Consider the following 21,073-nt stretch of genomic DNA (forward strand, 5'->3'; position numbering starts at 1 on the left):
TTTTTGACGTGTTTTGGGTTCTCTGTTGGGTTTTCCGTGGTCATCATGGTGGAAAAGTGTAAATTGTGGGTTTTGGAGAACATCAGGTAGGTTTAGGGGGACTTTTGGTGTGGATCTATGGCTTTTGGGGTTTTCTTTCGTTTTTAGGGTTTATCCCGTTCTTGTTTGGGGTGTTTTTGACTTCTTTTGGGGTCTCCGTTGGGTTTCGTTGGGTTTTCCATGGTCATCATGTTGGAAAATTGTAAATTGTGGGTTTTGGAGATCATCAGGTAGGTTTAGGGTGATTTTGGGGTGGATCTATGATTTTGAAGGATTTTCTTCCAATTTTGGGGGTGATCCCTTTCTTTTTTTTTTTTTTTTTTTTTTTTTTTTTTTTTTTTGACGTGTTTTGTGGTCTCCGTTGGGTTTCGTTGGGTTTTCCATGGTCATCAATGTGGAAAAGTGTAAATTGTGGGTTTTGGAGAACTTCAGGTTGGTTTAGGGGGATTTTTGGTGTGGATCTATGGCTTTTGGGGTTTTCTTTCGTTGTTGGGGTTGAACCAGTTCTTTTTTGGGGTGTTTTTGACGTTTTTGGGGTCTCCGTTGGGTTTTGTTGGGTTCTCGTTGGTCGTTAAGCTAAATGGGAGTGGATTGTGGGTTTTGAAGAAGATCAGGTAAGTTTAGGGTGATTTGGGAGGGAAATGCATAGTTTTGTTTTTTTTTTCTTCTGATCCAGTTCTTTTTTGGGGTGTTTTTGACGTGTTTTGGGGTTTCCGTTGCGTTTTGTTGAGTTCCTAATGGGTTTTATGGTGGGTGGGAGTGGATTTTGGGATTTGGAGAAGATCAGGTAGGTTTAAGGGTTTTCTTGGGGTTAAATCACGTATTTTCTTCTGATCCGGTTTGCTTTTGGGGTGTTTTTGAGGTGTTTTGGGGTTTCTGTTGCATTTTGTTGAGTTCCTAATGGGTTTTATGGTGGTTGGGAGTGGACTTTGGGATTTGGAGAAGATCAGGTAGGTTTAGGGTGGTTTTGGAATTGGATCCATGCTTTTTGGGGATTTTCTTCCAGTTTTGGGGGTTATCCCGTTCTTTTTTGGGGTGTTTTTGACATGTTTTGATGTCTCTGTTGGGTTTCGTTGGGTTTTCTGTTGTCATGGTGGTGGAAAAGGGTAAATTGTGGGTTTTGGAGAACTTCAGGTAGGTTTAGGGGGACTTTTGGGGTGGATTCATGGTATTTGGGGTTTTCTTCTGTTTTTTGGGGTGATCCTGTTCTTTTTTGGGGTGTTTTTGACGTGTTTTGGGGTTGTCCGTTGGGTTTTGTTGGGTTCTCGTTGGTCATCATTGTGAAAAAGGGTAAATTGTGGGTTTTGGAGAACATCAGGTAGGCTTAGGGGGACTTTTGGGGTGGATCTATGGCATTTGGGGTTTTCTTCTCTTTTTTGGGGAGATCCTGTTCTTTTTTGTTTTTTTGTTTTTTTGACATGTTTTTTGTCTCCATTGGGTTTCGTTGGGTTTTCCATGGTCATCATGGTGGAAAAGGGTAAATTTGTGGGTTTTGGAGAACATCAGGTAGGTTTAGGCTGGTTTTGGGATTGGATCTGTGCTTTTTGGGGATTTTCTTCCAGTTTATGGGTGATCCCTTTCTTTTTTGGGGTGTTTTTGACGTGTTTTGGTGTCTCCTTTTGGGTTTTCGTTTGGTTCATGTTGGTCATCATGGTGAAAATTGTAAATTTTTTGGGGGGGAATTTTCTTCCAGTGTTGGGGGTGATCCCGTTCTTTTTTGGGGTGTTTTTGACATGTTTTGGGGTCTCTGTTGGGTTTTGTTGGGTTCTTGTTTTTCATCATGTTGGAAAAGTTTAACTTGCGTGTTTTGGAGAAGATCAGGTAGGTTTAGTGTCGTTTTGGGGTGGATCTATGTTTTTTGGGGATTTTCTTTCAGTTTTGGGGGTGATTCCGTTCTTGTTTGGGGTGTTTTTGACTTGTTTTGGGGTCTCCGTTGGGTTTTAGTTGGATTCTCGTTGGTCCTTAAGGGAAATGGGAGTGGATTGTGGGTTTTGAAGAAGATCAGGTGAGTTTAGGGTGGTTTTGTGGGGAAATTCATAGTTTTTGGTGTTTTTTCTTCTGATTCAGTTCTTTTTTGGGGTGTTTTTGACGTGTTTTGGGGTTTCCGTTGGGTTTCGTTGAGTTCCTAATGGGTTTTATGGTGGTTGGGAGTGGACATTTGGATTTGGAGAACATCAGGTACGTTTAGAGTGGTTTTGGGATTGGATCCGTGCTTTTTGGGGTTTTCTTTGGTTTTGGGGGTGATCCTGTTCTTGTTTGGGGTGTTTTTGACGTGTTTTGGGTTCTCTGTTGGGTTTTCCGTGGTCATCATGGTGGAAAAGTGTAAATTGTGGGTTTTGGAGAACATCAGGTAGGTTTAGGGGGACTTTTGGTGTGGATCTATGGCTTTTGGGGTTTTCTTTCGTTTTTAGGGTTTATCCCGTTCTTGTTTGGGGTGTTTTTGACTTCTTTTGGGGTCTCCGTTGGGTTTCGTTGGGTTTTCCATGGTCATCATGTTGGAAAATTGTAAATTGTGGGTTTTGGAGATCATCAGGTAGGTTTAGGGTGGTTTTGGGGTGGATCTATGATTTTGAAGGATTTTCTTCCAATTTTGGGGGTGATCCCTTTCTTTTTTTTTTTTTTTTTTTTTTTTTTTTTTTTTTTTTTTGACGTGTTTTGTGGTCTCCGTTGGGTTTCGTTGGGTTTTCCATGGTCATCAATGTGGAAAAGTGTAAATTGTGGGTTTTGGAGAACTTCAGGTTGGTTTAGGGGGATTTTTGGTGTGGATCTATGGCTTTTGGGGTTTTCTTTCGTTGTTGGGGTTGAACCAGTTCTTTTTTGGGGTGTTTTTGACGTTTTTGGGGTCTCCGTTGGGTTTTGTTGGGTTCTCGTTGGTCGTTAAGCTAAATGGGAGTGGATTGTGGGTTTTGAAGAAGATCAGGTAAGGTTAGGGTGATTTGGGAGGGAAATGCATAGTTTTGGATTTTTTTTCCTTCTGATCCAGTTCTTTTTTGGGGTGTTTTTGACGTGTTTTGGGGTTTCCGTTGCGTTTTGTTGAGTTCCTAATGGGTTTTATGGTGGGTGGGAGTGGATTTTGGGATTTGGAGAAGATCAGGTAGGTTTAAGGGTTTTCTTGGGGTTAAATCACGTATTTTCTTCTGATCCGGTTTGCTTTTGGGGTGTTTTTGAGGTGTTTTGGGGTTTCTGTTGCATTTTGTTGAGTTCCTAATGGGTTTTATGGTGGTTGGGAGTGGACTTTGGGATTTGGAGAAGATCAGGTAGGTTTAGGGTGGTTTTGGAATTGGATCCATGCTTTTTGGGGATTTTCTTCCAGTTTTGGGGGTTATCCCGTACTTTTTTGGGGTGTTTTTGACATGTTTTGATGTCTCTGTTGGGTTTCGTTGGGTTTTCTGTTGGCATCTTGGTGGAAAAGGGTAAATTGTGGGTTTTGGAGAACTTCAGGTAGGTTTAGGGGGACTTTTGGGGTGGATTCATGGTATTTGGGGTTTTCTTCTGTTTTTTGGGGTGATCCTGTTCTTTTTTGGGGTGTTTTTGACGTGTTTTGGGGTTGTCCGTTGGGTTTTGTTGGGTTCTCGTTGGTCATCATTGTGAAAAAGGGTAAATCGTGGGTTTTGGAGAACATCAGGTAGGCTTAGGGGGACTTTTGGGGTGGATCTATGGCATTTGGGGTTTTCTTCTCTTTTTTGGGGAGATCCTGTTCTTTTTTTTTTTTTTTTTTTTGACATGTTTTTTGTCTCCATTGGGTTTCGTTGGGTTTTCCATGGTCATCATGGTGGAAAAGGGTAAATTTGTGGGTTTTGGAGAACATCAGGTAGGTTTAGGCTGGTTTTGGGATTGGATCTGTGCTTTTTGGGGATTTTCTTCCAGTTTATGGGTGATCCCTTTCTTTTTTGGGGTGTTTTTGACGTGTTTTGGTGTCTCCTTTTGGGTTTTCGTTTGGTTCATGTTGGTCATCATGGTGAAAATTGTAAATTTTTTGGGGGGGAATTTTCTTCCAGTGTTGGGGGTGATCCCGTTCTTTTTTGGGGTGTTTTTGACATGTTTTGGGGTCTCTGTTGGGTTTTGTTGGGTTCTTGTTTTTCATCATGTTGGAAAAGTTTAACTTGCGTGTTTTGGAGAAGATCAGGTAGGTTTAGTGTCGTTTTGGGGTGGATCTATGTTTTTTGGGGATTTTCTTTCAGTTTTGGGGGTGATTCCGTTCTTGTTTGGGGTGTTTTTGACTTGTTTTGGGGTCTCCGTTGGGTTTTAGTTGGATTCTCGTTGGTCCTTAAGGGAAATGGGAGTGGATTGTGGGTTTTGAAGAAGATCAGGTGAGTTTAGGGTGGTTTTGTGGGGAAATTCATAGTTTTTGGTGTTTTTTCTTCTGATTCAGTTCTTTTTTGGGGTGTTTTTGACGTGTTTTGGGGTTTCCGTTGGGTTTCGTTGAGTTCCTAATGGGTTTTATGGTGGTTGGGAGTGGACATTTGGATTTGGAGAACATCAGGTACGTTTAGAGTGGTTTTGGGATTGGATCCGTGCTTTTTGGGGTTTTCTTTGGTTTTGGGGGTGATCCTGTTCTTGTTTGGGGTGTTTTTGACGTGTTTTGGGTTCTCTGTTGGGTTTTCCGTGGTCATCATGGTGGAAAAGTGTAAATTGTGGGTTTTGGAGAACATCAGGTAGGTTTAGGGGGACTTTTGGTGTGGATCTATGGCTTTTGGGGTTTTCTTTCGTTTTTAGGGTTTATCCCGTTCTTGTTTGGGGTGTTTTTGACTTCTTTTGGGGTCTCCGTTGGGTTTCGTTGGGTTTTCCATGGTCATCATGTTGGAAAATTGTAAATTGTGGGTTTTGGAGATCATCAGGTAGGTTTAGGGTGGTTTTGGGGTGGATCTATGATTTTGAAGGATTTTCTTCCAATTTTGGGGGTGATCCCTTTCTTTTTTTTTTTTTTTTTTTTTTTTTTTTTTTTTGACGTGTTTTGTGGTCTCCGTTGGGTTTCGTTGGGTTTTCCATGGTCATCAATGTGGAAAAGTGTAAATTGTGGGTTTTGGAGAACTTCAGGTTGGTTTAGGGGGATTTTTGGTGTGGATCTATGGCTTTTGGGGTTTTCTTTCGTTGTTGGGGTTGAACCAGTTCTTTTTTGGGGTGTTTTTGACGTTTTTGGGGTCTCCGTTGGGTTTTGTTGGGTTCTCGTTGGTCGTTAAGCTAAATGGGAGTGGATTGTGAGTTTTGAAGAAGATCAGGTAAGGTTAGGGTGATTTGGGAGGGAAATGCATAGTTTTGGATTTTTTTTCCTTCTGATCCAGTTCTTTTTTGGGGTGTTTTTGACGTGTTTTGGGGTTTCCGTTGCGTTTTGTTGAGTTCCTAATGGGTTTTATGGTGGGTGGGAGTGGATTTTGGGATTTGGAGAAGATCAGGTAGGTTTAAGGGTTTTCTTGGGGTTAAATCACGTATTTTCTTCTGATCCGGTTTGCTTTTGGGGTGTTTTTGAGGTGTTTTGGGGTTTCTGTTGCATTTTGTTGAGTTCCTAATGGGTTTTATGGTGGTTGGGAGTGGACTTTGGGATTTGGAGAAGATCAGGTAGGTTTAGGGTGGTTTTGGAATTGGATCCATGCTTTTTGGGGATTTTCTTCCAGTTTTGGGGGTTATCCCGTTCTTTTTTGGGGTGTTTTTGACATGTTTTGATGTCTCTGTTGGGTTTCGTTGGGTTTTCTGTTGTCATGGTGGTGGAAAAGGGTAAATTGTGGGTTTTGGAGAACTTCAGGTAGGTTTAGGGGGACTTTTGGGGTGGATTCATGGTATTTGGGGTTTTCTTCTGTTTTTTGGGGTGATCCTGTTCTTTTTTGGGGTGTTTTTGACGTGTTTTGGGGTTGTCCGTTGGGTTTTGTTGGGTTCTCGTTGGTCATCATTGTGAAAAAGGGTAAATTGTGGGTTTTGGAGAACATCAGGTAGGCTTAGGGGGACTTTTGGGGTGGATCTATGGCATTTGGGGTTTTCTTCTCTTTTTTGGGGAGATCCTGTTCTTTTTTTTTTTTTTTTTTTGACATGTTTTTTGTCTCCATTGGGTTTCGTTGGGTTTTCCATGGTCATCATGGTGGAAAAGGGTAAATTTGTGGGTTTTGGAGAACATCAGGTAGGTTTAGGCTGGTTTTGGGATTGGATCTGTGCTTTTTGGGGATTTTCTTCCAGTTTATGGGTGATCCCTTTCTTTTTTGGGGTGTTTTTGACGTGTTTTGGTGTCTCCTTTTGGGTTTTCGTTTGGTTCATGTTGGTCATCATGGTGAAAATTGTAAATTTTTTGGGGGGGAATTTTCTTCCAGTGTTGGGGGTGATCCCGTTCTTTTTTGGGGTGTTTTTGACATGTTTTGGGGTCTCTGTTGGGTTTTGTTGGGTTCTTGTTTTTCATCATGTTGGAAAAGTTTAACTTGCGTGTTTTGGAGAAGATCAGGTAGGTTTAGTGTCGTTTTGGGGTGGATCTATGTTTTTTGGGGATTTTCTTCCAGTTTTGGGGGTGATTCCGTTCTTGTTTGGGGTGTTTTTGACTTGTTTTGGGGTCTCCGTTGGGTTTTAGTTGGATTCTCGTTGGTCCTTAAGGGAAATGGGAGTGGATTGTGGGTTTTGAAGAAGATCAGGTGAGTTTAGGGTGGTTTTGTGGGGAAATTCATAGTTTTTGGTGTTTTTTCTTCTGATTCAGTTCTTTTTTGGGGTGTTTTTGACGTGTTTTGGGGTTTCCGTTGGGTTTCGTTGAGTTCCTAATGGGTTTTATGGTGGTTGGGAGTGGACATTTGGATTTGGAGAACATCAGGTACGTTTAGAGTGGTTTTGGGATTGGATCCGTGCTTTTTGGGGTTTTCTTTGGTTTTGGGGGTGATCCTGTTCTTGTTTGGGGTGTTTTTGACGTGTTTTGGGTTCTCTGTTGGGTTTTCCGTGGTCATCATGGTGGAAAAGTGTAAATTGTGGGTTTTGGAGAACATCAGGTAGGTTTAGGGGGACTTTTGGTGTGGATCTATGGCTTTTGGGGTTTTCTTTCGTTTTTAGGGTTTATCCTGTTCTTGTTTGGGGTGTTTTTGACTTCTTTTGGGGTCTCCGTTGGGTTTCGTTGGGTTTTCCATGGTCATCATGTTGGAAAATTGTAAATTGTGGGTTTTGGAGATCATCAGGTAGGTTTAGGGTGGTTTTGGGGTGGATCTATGATTTTGAAGGATTTTCTTCCAATTTTGGGGGTGATCCCTTTCTCTTTTTTTTTTTTTTTTTTTTTTTTTTTGACGTGTTTTGTGGTCTCCGTTGGGTTTCGTTGGGTTTTCCATGGTCATCAATGTGGAAAAGTGTAAACTGTGGGTTTTGGAGAACTTCAGGTTGGTTTAGGGGGATTTTTGGTGTGGATCTATGGCTTTTGGGGTTTTCTTTCGTTGTTGGGGTTGAACCAGTTCTTTTTTGGGGTGTTTTTGACGTTTTTGGGGTCTCCGTTGGGTTTTGTTGGGTTCTCGTTGGTCGTTAAGCTAAATGGGAGTGGATTGTGGGTTTTGAAGAAGATCAGGTAAGTTTAGGGTGATTTGGGAGGGAAATGCATAGTTTTGGATTTTTTTTCCTTCTGATCCAGTTCTTTTTTGGGGTGTTTTTGACGTGTTTTGGGGTTTCCGTTGCGTTTTGTTGAGTTCCTAATGGGTTTTATGGTGGGTGGGAGTGGATTTTGGGATTTGGAGAAGATCAGGTAGGTTTAAGGGTTTTCTTGGGGTTAAATCACGTATTTTCTTCTGATCCGGTTTGCTTTTGGGGTGTTTTTGAGGTGTTTTGGGGTTTCTGTTGCATTTTGTTGAGTTCCTAATGGGTTTTATGGTGGTTGGGAGTGGACTTTGGGATTTGGAGAAGATCAGGTAGGTTTAGGGTGGTTTTGGAATTGGATCCATGCTTTTTGGGGATTTTCTTCCAGTTTTGGGGGTTATCCCGTTCTTTTTTGGGGTGTTTTTGACATGTTTTGATGTCTCTGTTGGGTTTCGTTGGGTTTTCTGTTGGCATCTTGGTGGAAAAGGGTAAATTGTGGGTTTTGGAGAACTTCAGGTAGGTTTAGGGGGACTTTTGGGGTGGATTCATGGTATTTGGGGTTTTCTTCTGTTTTTTGGGGTGATCCTGTTCTTTTTTGGGGTGTTTTTGACGTGTTTTGGGGTTGTCCGTTGGGTTTTGTTGGGTTCTCGTTGGTCATCATTGTGAAAAAGGGTAAATCGTGGGTTTTGGAGAACATCAGGTAGGCTTAGGGGGACTTTTGGGGTGGATCTATGGCATTTGGGGTTTTCTTCTCTTTTTTGGGGAGATCCTGTTCTTTTTTTTTTCTTTTTTTTTGACATGTTTTTTGTCTCCATTGGGTTTCGTTGGGTTTTCCATGGTCATCATGGTGGAAAAGGGTAAATTTGTGGGTTTTGGAGAACATCAGGTAGGTTTAGGCTGGTTTTGGGATTGGATCTGTGCTTTTTGGGGATTTTCTTCCAGTTTATGGGTGATCCCTTTCTTTTTTGGGGTGTTTTTGACGTGTTTTGGTGTCTCCTTTTGGGTTTTCGTTTGGTTCATGTTGGTCATCATGGTGAAAATTGTAAATTTTTGGGGGGGGAATTTTCTTCCAGTGTTGGGGGTGATCCCGTTCTTTTTTGGGGTGTTTTTGACATGTTTTGGGGTCTCTGTTGGGTTTTGTTGGGTTCTTGTTTTTCATCATGTTGGAAAAGTTTAACTTGCGTGTTTTGGAGAAGATCAGGTAGGTTTAGTGTCGTTTTGGGGTGGATCTATGTTTTTTGGGGATTTTCTTCCAGTTTTGGGGGTGATTCCGTTCTTGTTTGGGGTGTTTTTGACTTGTTTTGGGGTCTCCGTTGGGTTTTAGTTGGATTCTCGTTGGTCCTTAAGGGAAATGGGAGTGGATTGTGGGTTTTGAAGAAGATCAGGTGAGTTTAGGGTGGTTTTGTGGGGAAATTCATAGTTTTTGGTGTTTTTTCTTCTGATTCAGTTCTTTTTTGGGGTGTTTTTGACATGTTTTGGGGTTTCCGTTGGGTTTCGTTGAGTTCCTAATGGGTTTTATGGTGGTTGGGAGTGGACATTTGGATTTGGAGAACATCAGGTACATTTAGAGTGGTTTTGGGATTGGATCCGTGCTTTTTGGGGTTTTCTTTGGTTTTGGGGGTGATCCTGTTCTTGTTTGGGGTGTTTTTGACGTGTTTTGGGTTCTCTGTTGGGTTTTCCGTGGTCATCATGGTGGAAAAGTGTAAATTGTGGGTTTTGGAGAACATCAGGTAGGTTTAGGGGGACTTTTGGTGTGGATCTATGGCTTTTGGGGTTTTCTTTCGTTTTTAGGGTTTATCCCGTTCTTGTTTGGGGTGTTTTTGACTTCTTTTGGGGTCTCCGTTGGGTTTCGTTGGGTTTTCCATGGTCATCATGTTGGAAAATTGTAAATTGTGGGTTTTGGAGATCATCAGGTAGGTTTAGGGTGGTTTTGGGGTGGATCTATGATTTTGAAGGATTTTCTTCCAATTTTGGGGGTGATCCCTTTCTTTTTTTTTTTTTTTTTTTTTTTTTTTTTTTTTTTTTTTTTTGACGTGTTTTGTGGTCTCCGTTGGGTTTCGTTGGGTTTTCCATGGTCATCAATGTGGAAAAGTGTAAACTGTGGGTTTTGGAGAACTTCAGGTTGGTTTAGGGGGATTTTTGGTGTGGATCTATGGCTTTTGGGGTTTTCTTTCGTTGTTGGGGTTGAACCAGTTCTTTTTTGGGGTGTTTTTGACGTTTTTGGGGTCTCCGTTGGGTTTTGTTGGGTTCTCGTTGGTCGTTAAGCTAAATGGGAGTGGATTGTGGGTTTTGAAGAAGATCAGGTAAGTTTAGGGTGATTTGGGAGGGAAATGCATAGTTTTGTTTTTTTTTTCCTTCTGATCCAGTTCTTTTTTGGGGTGTTTTTGACGTGTTTTGGGGTTTCCGTTGCGTTTTGTTGAGTTCCTAATGGGTTTTATGGTGGGTGGGAGTGGATTTTGGGATTTGGAGAAGATCAGGTAGGTTTAAGGGTTTTCTTGGGGTTAAATCACGTATTTTCTTCTGATCCGGTTTGCTTTTGGGGTGTTTTTGAGGTGTTTTGGGGTTTCTGTTGCATTTTGTTGAGTTCCTAATGGGTTTTATGGTGGTTGGGAGTGGACTTTGGGATTTGGAGAAGATCAGGTAGGTTTAGGGTGGTTTTGGAATTGGATCCATGCTTTTTGGGGATTTTCTTCCAGTTTTGGGGGTTATCCCGTTCTTTTTTGGGGTGTTTTTGACATGTTTTGATGTCTCTGTTGGGTTTCGTTGGGTTTTCTGTTGGCATCTTGGTGGAAAAGGGTAAATTGTGGGTTTTGGAGAACTTCAGGTAGGTTTAGGGGGACTTTTGGGGTGGATTCATGGTATTTGGGGTTTTCTTCTGTTTTTTGGGGTGATCCTGTTCTTTTTTGGGGTGTTTTTGACGTGTTTTGGGGTTGTCCGTTGGGTTTTGTTGGGTTCTCGTTGGTCATCATTGTGAAAAAGGGTAAATTGTGGGTTTTGGAGAACATCAGGTAGGCTTAGGGGGACTTTTGGGGTGGATCTATGGCATTTGGGGTTTTCTTCTCTTTTTTGGGGAGATCCTGTTCTTTTTTGTTTTTTTGTTTTTTTGTTTTTTTGACATGTTTTTTGTCTCCATTGGGTTTCGTTGGGTTTTCCATGGTCATCATGGTGGAAAAGGGTAAATTTGTGGGTTTTGGAGAACATCAGGTAGGTTTAGGCTGGTTTTGGGATTGGATCTGTGCTTTTTGGGGATTTTCTTCCAGTTTATGGGTGATCCCTTTCTTTTTTGGGGTGTTTTTGACGTGTTTTGGTGTCTCCTTTTGGGTTTTCGTTTGGTTCATGTTGGTCATCATGGTGAAAATTGTAAATTTTTGGGGGGGGAATTTTCTTCCAGTTTTGGGGGTGATCCCGTTCTTTTTTGGGGTGTTTTTGACATGTTTTGGGGTCTCTGTTGGGTTTTGTTGGGTTCTTGTTTTTCATCATGTTGGAAAAGTTTAACTTGCGTGTTTTGGAGAAGATCAGGTAGGTTTAGTGTCGTTTTGGGGTGGATCTATGTTTTTTGGGGATTTTCTTCCAGTTTTGGGGGTGATTCCGTTCTTGTTTGGGGTGTTTTTGACTTGTTTTGGGGTCTCCGTTGGGTTTTAGTTGGATTCTCGTTGGTCCTTAAGGGAAATGGGAGTGGATTGTGGGTTTTGAAGAAGATCAGGTGAGTTTAGGGTGGTTTTGTGGGGAAATTCATAGTTTTTGGTGTTTTTTCTTCTGATTCAGTTCTTTTTTGGGGTGTTTTTGACGTGTTTTGGGGTTTCCGTTGGGTTTCGTTGAGTTCCTAATGGGTTTTATGGTGGTTGGGAGTGGACATTTGGATTTGGAGAACATCAGGTACGTTTAGAGTGGTTTTGGGATTGGATCCGTGCTTTCTGGGGTTTTCTTTGGTTTTGGGGGTGATCCTGTTCTTGTTTGGGGTGTTTTTGACGTGTTTTGGGTTCTCTGTTGGGTTTTCCGTGGTCATCATGGTGGAAAAGTGTAAATTGTGGGTTTTGGAGAACATCAGGTAGGTTTAGGGGGACTTTTGGTGTGGATCTATGGCTTTTGGGGTTTTCTTTCATTTTTAGGGTTTATCCCGTTCTTGTTTGGGGTGTTTTTGACTTCTTTTGGGGTCTCCGTTGGGTTTCGTTGGGTTTTCCATGGTCATCATGTTGGAAAATTGTAAATTGTGGGTTTTGGAGATCATCAGGTAGGTTTAGGGTGGTTTTGGGGTGGATCTATGATTTTGAAGGATTTTCTTCCAATTTTGGGGGTGATCCCTTTCTTTTTTTTTTTTTTTTTTTTTTTTTTTTTTTTTTTTTTGACGTGTTTTGTGGTCTCCGTTGGGTTTCGTTGGGTTTTCCATGGTCATCAATGTGGAAAAGTGTAAACTGTGGGTTTTGGAGAACTTCAGGTTGGTTTAGGGGGATTTTTGGTGTGGATCTATGGCTTTTGGGGTTTTCTTTCGTTGTTGGGGTTGAACCAGTTCTTTTTTGGGGTGTTTTTGACGTTTTTGGGGTCTCCGTTGGGTTTTGTTGGGTTCTCGTTGGTCGTTAAGCTAAATGGGAGTGGATTGTGGGTTTTGAAGAAGATCAGGTAAGTTTAGGGTGATTTGGGAGGGAAATGCATAGTTTTGGATTTTTTTTCCTTCTGATCCAGTTCTTTTTTGGGGTGTTTTTGACGTGTTTTGGGGTTTCCGTTGCGTTTTGTTGAGTTCCTAATGGGTTTTATGGTGGGTGGGAGTGGATTTTGGGATTTGGAGAAGATCAGGTAGGTTTAAGGGTTTTCTTGGGGTTAAATCACGTATTTTCTTCTGATCCGGTTTGCTTTTGGGGTGTTTTTGAGGTGTTTTGGGGTTTCTGTTGCATTTTGTTGAGTTCCTAATGGGTTTTATGGTGGTTGGGAGTGGACTTTGGGATTTGGAGAAGATCAGGTAGGTTTAGGGTGGTTTTGGAATTGGATCCATGCTTTTTGGGGATTTTCTTCCAGTTTTGGGGGTTATCCCGTTCTTTTTTGGGGTGTTTTTGACATGTTTTGATGTCTCTGTTGGGTTTCGTTGGGTTTTCTGTTGTCATGGTGGTGGAAAAGGGTAAATTGTGGGTTTTGGAGAACTTCAGGTAGGTTTAGGGGGACTTTTGGGGTGGATTCATGGTATTTGGGGTTTTCTTCTGTTTTTTGGGGTGATCCTGTTCTTTTTTGGGGTGTTTTTGACGTGTTTTGGGGTTGTCCGTTGGGTTTTGTTGGGTTCTCGTTGGTCATCATTGTGAAAAAGGGTAAATCGTGGGTTTTGGAGAACATCAGGTAGGCTTAGGGGGACTTTTGGGGTGGATCTATGGCATTTGGGGTTTTCTTCTCTTTTTTGGGGAGATCCTGTTCTTTTTTTTTTCTTTTTTTTTGACATGTTTTTTGTCTCCATTGGGTTTCGTTGGGTTTTCCATGGTCATCATGGTGGAAAAGGGTAAATTTGTGGGTTTTGGAGAACATCAGGTAGGTTTAGGCTGGTTTTGGGATTGGATCTGTGCTTTTTGGGGATTTTCTTCCAGTTTATGGGTGATCCCTTTCTTTTTTGGGGTGTTTTTGACGTGTTTTGGTGTCTCCTTTTGGGTTTTCGTTTGGTTCATGTTGGTCATCATGGTGAAAATTGTAAATTTTTGGGGGGGGAATTTTCTTCCAGTGTTGGGGGTGATCCCGTTCTTTTTTGGGGTGTTTTTGACATGTTTTGGGGTCTCTGTTGGGTTTTGTTGGGTTCTTGTTTTTCATCATGTTGGAAAAGTTTAACTTGCGTGTTTTGGAGAAGATCAGGTAGGTTTAGTGTCGTTTTGGGGTGGATCTATGTTTTTTGGGGATTTTCTTCCAGTTTTGGGGGTGATTCCGTTCTTGTTTGGGGTGTTTTTGACTTGTTTTGGGGTCTCCGTTGGGTTTTAGTTGGATTCTCGTTGGTCCTTAAGGGAAATGGGAGTGGATTGTGGGTTTTGAAGAAGATCAGGTGAGTTTAGGGTGGTTTTGTGGGGAAATTCATAGTTTTTGGTGTTTTTTCTTCTGATTCAGTTCTTTTTTGGGGTGTTTTTGACATGTTTTGGGGTTTCCGTTGGGTTTCGTTGAGTTCCTAATGGGTTTTATGGTGGTTGGGAGTGGACATTTGGATTTGGAGAACATCAGGTACATTTAGAGTGGTTTTGGGATTGGATCCGTGCTTTTTGGGGTTTTCTTTGGTTTTGGGGGTGATCCTGTTCTTGTTTGGGGTGTTTTTGACGTGTTTTGGGTTCTCTGTTGGGTTTTCCGTGGTCATCATGGTGGAAAAGTGTAAATTGTGGGTTTTGGAGAACATCAGGTAGGTTTAGGGGGACTTTTGGTGTGGATCTATGGCTTTTGGGGTTTTCTTTCGTTTTTAGGGTTTATCCCGTTCTTGTTTGGGGTGTTTTTGACTTCTTTTGGGGTCTCCGTTGGGTTTCGTTGGGTTTTCCATGGTCATCATGTTGGAAAATTGTAAATTGTGGGTTTTGGAGATCATCAGGTAGGTTTAGGGTGGTTTTGGGGTGGATCTATGATTTTGAAGGATTTTCTTCCAATTTTGGGGGTGATCCCTTTCTTTTTTTTTTTTTTTTTTTTTTTTTTTTTTTTTTTTTTTTGACGTGTTTTGTGGTCTCCGTTGGGTTTCGTTGGGTTTTCCATGGTCATCAATGTGGAAAAGTGTAAACTGTGGGTTTTGGAGAACTTCAGGTTGGTTTAGGGGGATTTTTGGTGTGGATCTATGGCTTTTGGGGTTTTCTTTCGTTGTTGGGGTTGAACCAGTTCTTTTTTGGGGTGTTTTTGACGTTTTTGGGGTCTCCGTTGGGTTTTGTTGGGTTCTCGTTGGTCGTTAAGCTAAATGGGAGTGGATTGTGGGTTTTGAAGAAGATCAGGTAAGTTTAGGGTGATTTGGGAGGGAAATGCATAGTTTTGTTTTTTTTTTCCTTCTGATCCAGTTCTTTTTTGGGGTGTTTTTGACGTGTTTTGGGGTTTCCGTTGCGTTTTGTTGAGTTCCTAATGGGTTTTATGGTGGGTGGGAGTGGATTTTGGGATTTGGAGAAGATCAGGTAGGTTTAAGGGTTTTCTTGGGGTTAAATCACGTATTTTCTTCTGATCCGGTTTGCTTTTGGGGTGTTTTTGAGGTGTTTTGGGGTTTCTGTTGCATTTTGTTGAGTTCCTAATGGGTTTTATGGTGGTTGGGAGTGGACTTTGGGATTTGGAGAAGATCAGGTAGGTTTAGGGTGGTTTTGGAATTGGATCCATGCTTTTTGGGGATTTTCTTCCAGTTTTGGGGGTTATCCCGTTCTTTTTTGGGGTGTTTTTGACATGTTTTGATGTCTCTGTTGGGTTTCGTTGGGTTTTCTGTTGGCATCTTGGTGGAAAAGGGTAAATTGTGGGTTTTGGAGAACTTCAGGTAGGTTTAGGGGGACTTTTGGGGTGGATTCATGGTATTTGGGGTTTTCTTCTGTTTTTTGGGGTGATCCTGTTCTTTTTTGGGGTGTTTTTGACGTGTTTTGGGGTTGTCCGTTGGGTTTTGTTGGGTTCTCGTTGGTCATCATTGTGAAAAAGGGTAAATTGTGGGTTTTGGAGAACATCAGGTAGGCTTAGGGGGACTTTTGGGGTGGATCTATGGCATTTGGGGTTTTCTTCTCTTTTTTGGGGAGATCCTGTTCTTTTTTGTTTTTTTGTTTTTTTGTTTTTTTGACATGTTTTTTGTCTCCATTGGGTTTCGTTGGGTTTTCCATGGTCATCATGGTGGAAAAGGGTAAATTTGTGGGTTTTGGAGAACATCAGGTAGGTTTAGGCTGGTTTTGGGATTGGATCTGTGCTTTTTGGGGATTTTCTTCCAGTTTATGGGTGATCCCTTTCTTTTTTGGGGTGTTTTTGACGTGTTTTGGTGTCTCCTTTTGGGTTTTCGTTTGGTTCATGTTGGTCATCATGGTGAAAATTGTAAATTTTTGGGGGGGGAATTTTCTTCCAGTTTTGGGGGTGATCCCGTTCTTTTTTGGGGTGTTTTTGACATGTTTTGGGGTCTCTGTTGGGTTTTGTTGGGTTCTTGTTTTTCATCATGTTGGAAAAGTTTAACTTGCGTGTTTTGGAGAAGATCAGGTAGGTTTAGTGTCGTTTTGGGGTGGATCTATGTTTTTTGGGGATTTTCTTCCAGTTTTGGGGGTGATTCCGTTCTTGTTTGGGGTGTTTTTGACTTGTTTTGGGGTCTCCGTTGGGTTTTAGTTGGATTCTCGTTGGTCCTTAAGGGAAATGGGAGTGGATTGTGGGTTTTGAAGAAGATCAGGTGAGTTTAGGGTGGTTTTGTGGGGAAATTCATAGTTTTTGGTGTTTTTTCTTCTGATTCAGTTCTTTTTTGGGGTGTTTTTGACGTGTTTTGGGGTTTCCGTTGGGTTTCGTTGAGTTCCTAATGGGTTTTATGGTGGTTGGGAGTGGACATTTGGATTTGGAGAACATCAGGTACGTTTAGAGTGGTTTTGGGATTGGATCCGTGCTTTCTGGGGTTTTCTTTGGTTTTGGGGGTGATCCTGTTCTTGTTTGGGGTGTTTTTGACGTGTTTTGGGTTCTCTGTTGGGTTTTCCGTGGTCATCATGGTGGAAAAGTGTAAATTGTGGGTTTTGGAGAACATCAGGTAGGTTTAGGGGGACTTTTGGTGTGGATCTATGGCTTTTGGGGTTTTCTTTCATTTTTAGGGTTTATCCCGTTCTTGTTTGGGGTGTTTTTGACTTCTTTTGGGGTCTCCGTTGGGTTTCGTTGGGTTTTCCATGGTCATCATGTTGGAAAATTGTAAATTGTGGGTTTTGGAGATCATCAGGTAGGTTTAGGGTGGTTTTGGGGTGGATCTATGATTTTGAAGGATTTTCTTCCAATTTTGGGGGTGATCCCTTTCTTTTTTTTTTTTTTTTTTTTTTTTTTTTTTTTTTTTTTGACGTGTTTTGTGGTCTCCGTTGGGTTTCGTTGGGTTTTCCATGGTCATCAATGTGGAAAAGTGTAAACTGTGGGTTTTGGAGAACTTCAGGTTGGTTTAGGGGGATTTTTGGTGTGGATCTATGGCTTTTGGGGTTTTCTTTCGTTGTTGGGGTTGAACCAGTTCTTTTTTGGGGTGTTTTTGACGTTTTTGGGGTCTCCGTTGGGTTTTGTTGGGTTCTCGTTGGTCGTTAAGCTAAATGGGAGTGGATTGTGGGTTTTGAAGAAGATCAGGTAAGTTTAGGGTGATTTGGGAGGGAAATGCATAGTTTTGGTTTTTTTTTCCTTCTGATCCAGTTCTTTTTTGGGGTGTTTTTGACGTGTTTTGGGGTTTCCGTTGCGTTTTGTTGAGTTCCTAATGGGTTTTATGGTGGGTGGGAGTGGATTTTGGGATTTGGAGAAGATCAGGTAGGTTTAAGGGTTTTCTTGGGGTTAAATCACGTATTTTCTTCTGATCCGGTTTGCTTTTGGGGTGTTTTTGAGGTGTTTTGGGGTTTCTGTTGCATTTTGTTGAGTTCCTAATGGGTTTTATGGTGGTTGGGAGTGGACTTTGGGATTTGGAGAAGATCAGGTAGGTTTAGGGTGGTTTTGGAATTGGATCCATGCTTTTTGGGGATTTTCTTCCAGTTTTGGGGGTTATCCCGTTCTTTTTTGGGGTGTTTTTGACATGTTTTGATGTCTCTGTTGGGTTTCGTTGGGTTTTCTGTTGGCATCTTGGTGGAAAAGGGTAAATTGTGGGTTTTGGAGAACTTCAGGTAGGTTTAGGGGGACTTTTGGGGTGGATTCATGGTATTTGGGGTTTTCTTCTGTTTTTTGGGGTGATCCTGTTCTTTTTTGGGGTGTTTTTGACGTGTTTTGGGGTTGTCCGTTGGGTTTTGTTGGGTTCTCGTTGGTCATCATTGTGAAAAAGGGTAAATTGTGGGTTTTGGAGAACATCAGGTAGGCTTAGGGGGACTTTTGGGGTGGATCTATGGCATTTGGGGTTTTCTTCTCTTTTTAGGGGAGATCCTGTTCTTTTTTGTTTTTGTTTTTGTTTTTGTTTTTTGACATGTTTTTTGTCTCCATTGGGTTTCGTTGGGTTTTCCATGGTCATCATGGTGGAAAAGGGTAAATTTGTGGGTTTTGGAGAACATCAGGTAGGTTTAGGCTGGTTTTGGGATTGGATCTGTGCTTTTTGGGGATTTTCTTCCAGTTTATGGGTGATCCCTTTCTTTTTTGGGGTGTTTTTGACGTGTTTTGGTGTCTCCTTTTGGGTTTTCGTTTGGTTCATGTTGGTCATCATGGTGAAAATTGTAAATTTTTTGGGGGGGAATTTTCTTCCAGTGTTGGGGGTGATCCCGTTCTTTTTTGGGGTGTTTTTGACATGTTTTGGGGTCTCTGTTGGGTTTTGTTGGGTTCTTGTTTTTCATCATGTTGGAAAAGTTTAACTTGCGTGTTTTGGAGAAGATCAGGTAGGTTTAGTGTCGTTTTGGGGTGGATCTATGTTTTTTGGGGATTTTCTTCCAGTTTTGGGGGTGATTCCGTTCTTGTTTGGGGTGTTTTTGACTTGTTTTGGGGTCTCTGTTGGGTTTTAGTTGGATTCTCGTTGGTCCTTAAGGGAAATGGGAGTGGATTGTGGGTTTTGAAGAAGATCAGGTGAGTTTAGGGTGGTTTTGTGGGGAAATTCATAGTTTTTGGTGTTTTTTCTTCTGATTCAGTTCTTTTTTGGGGTGTTTTTGACGTGTTTTGGGGTTTCCGTTGGGTTTCGTTGAGTTCCTAATGGGTTTTATGGTGGTTGGGAGTGGACATTTGGATTTGGAGAACATCAGGTACGTTTAGAGTGGTTTTGGGATTGGATCCGTGCTTTTTGGGGTTTTCTTTGGTTTTGGGGGTGATCCTGTTCTTGTTTGGGGTGTTTTTGACGTGTTTTGGGTTCTCTGTTGGGTTTTCCGTGGTCATCATGGTGGAAAAGTGTAAATTGTGGGTTTTGGAGAACATCAGGTAGGTTTAGGGGGACTTTTGGTGTGGATCTATGGCTTTTGGGGTTTTCTTTCGTTTTTAGGGTTTATCCCGTTCTTGTTTGGGGTGTTTTTGACTTCTTTTGGGGTCTCCGTTGGGTTTCGTTGGGTTTTCCATGGTCATCATGTTGGAAAATTGTAAATTGTGGGTTTTGGAGATCATCAGGTAGGTTTAGGGTGGTTTTGGGGTGGATCTATGATTTTGAAGGATTTTCTTCCAATTTTGGGGGTGATCCCTTTCTTTTTTTTTTTTTTTTTTTTTTTTTTTTTTTTTTTGACGTGTTTTGTGGTCTCCGTTGGGTTTCGTTGGGTTTTCCATGGTCATCAATGTGGAAAAGTGTAAATTGTGGGTTTTGGAGAACTTCAGGTTGGTTTAGGGGGATTTTTGGTGTGGATCTATGGCTTTTGGGGTTTTCTTTCGTTGTTGGGGTTGAACCAGTTCTTTTTTGGGGTGTTTTTGACGTTTTTGGGGTCTCCGTTGGGTTTTGTTGGGTTCTCGTTGGTCGTTAAGCTAAATGGGAGTGGATTGTGGGTTTTGAAGAAGATCAGGTAAGTTTAGGGTGATTTGGGAGGGAAATGCATAGTTTTGGTTTTTTTTTCCTTCTGATCCAGTTCTTTTTTGGGGTGTTTTTGACGTGTTTTGGGGTTTCCGTTGCGTTTTGTTGAGTTCCTAATGGGTTTTATGGTGGGTGGGAGTGGATTTTGGGATTTGGAGAAGATCAGGTAGGTTTAAGGGTTTTCTTGGGGTTAAATCACGTATTTTCTTCTGATCCGGTTTGCTTTTGGGGTGTTTTTGAGGTGTTTTGGGGTTTCTGTTGCATTTTGTTGAGTTCCTAATGGGTTTTATGGTGGTTGGGAGTGGACTTTGGGATTTGGAGAAGATCAGGTAGGTTTAGGGTGGTTTTGGAATTGGATCCATGCTTTTTGGGGATTTTCTTCCAGTTTTGGGGGTTATCCCGTTCTTTTTTGGGGTGTTTTTGACATGTTTTGATGTCTCTGTTGGGTTTCGTTGGGTTTTCTGTTGGCATCTTGGTGGAAAAGGGTAAATTGTGGGTTTTGGAGAACTTCAGGTAGGTTTAGGGGGACTTTTGGGGTGGATTCATGGTATTTGGGGTTTTCTTCTGTTTTTTGGGGTGATCCTGTTCTTTTTTGGGGTGTTTTTGACGTGTTTTGGGGTTGTCCGTTGGGTTTTGTTGGGTTCTCGTTGGTCATCATTGTGAAAAAGGGTAAATTGTGGGTTTTGGAGAACATCAGGTAGGCTTAGGGGGACTTTTGGGGTGGATCTATGGCATTTGGGGTTTTCTTCTCTTTTTTGGGGAGATCCTGTTCTTTTTTGTTTTTGTTTTTGTTTTTGTTTTTTGACATGTTTTTTGTCTCCATTGGGTTTCGTTGGGTTTTCCATGGTAATCATGGTGGAAAAGGGTAAATTTGTGGGTTTTGGAGAACATCAGGTAGGTTTAGGCTGGTTTTGGGATTGGATCTGTGCTTTTGGGGGATTTTCTTCCAGTTTATGGGTGATCCCTTTCTTTTTTGGGGTGTTTTTGACGTGTTTTGGTGTCTCCTTTTGGGTTTTCGTTTGGTTCATGTTGGTCATCATGGTGAAAATTGTAAATTTTTGGGGGGGGAATTTTCTTCCAGTGTTGGGGGTGATCCCGTTCTTTTTTGGGGTGTTTTTGACATGTTTTGGGGTCTCTGTTGGGTTTTGTTGGGTTCTTGTTTTTCATCATGTTGGAAAAGTTTAACTTGCGTGTTTTGGAGAAGATCAGGTAGGTTTAGTGTCGTTTTGGGGTGGATCTATGTTTTTTGGGGATTTTCTTCCAGTTTTGGGGGTGATTCCGTTCTTGTTTGGGGTGTTTTTGACTTGTTTTGGGGTCTCCGTTGGGTTTTAGTTGGATTCTCGTTGGTCCTTAAGGGAAATGGGAGTGGATTGTGGGTTTTGAAGAAGATCAGGTGAGTTTAGGGTGGTTTTGTGGGGAAATTCATAGTTTTTGGTGTTTTTTCTTCTGATTCAGTTCTTTTTTGGGGTGTTTTTGACGTGTTTTGGGGTTTCCGTTGGGTTTCGTTGAGTTCCTAATGGGTTTTATGGTGGTTGGGAGTGGACATTTGGATTTGGAGAACATCAGGTACGTTTAGAGTGGTTTTGGGATTGGATCCGTGCTTTTTGGGGTTTTCTTTGGTTTTGGGGGTGATCCTGTTCTTGTTTGGGGTGTTTTTGACGTGTTTTGGGTTCTCTGTTGGGTTTTCCGTGGTCATCATGGTGGAAAAGTGTAAATTGTGGGTTTTGGAGAACATCAGGTAGGTTTAGGGGGACTTTTGGTGTGGATCTATGGCTTTTGGGGTTTTCTTTCGTTTTTAGGGTTTATCCCATTCTTGTTTGGGGTGTTTTTGACTTCTTTTGGGGTCTCCGTTGGGTTTCGTTGGGTTTTCCATGGTCATCATGTTGGAAAATTGTAAATTGTGGGTTTTGGAGATCATCAGGTAGGTTTAGGGTGGTTTTGGGGTGGATCTATGATTTT

Source organism: Aythya ferina (assembly GCF_964211825.1).
Source record: "Aythya ferina genome assembly, chromosome: 11".
Lineage (NCBI taxonomy): Eukaryota > Metazoa > Chordata > Aves > Anseriformes > Anatidae > Aythya > Aythya ferina.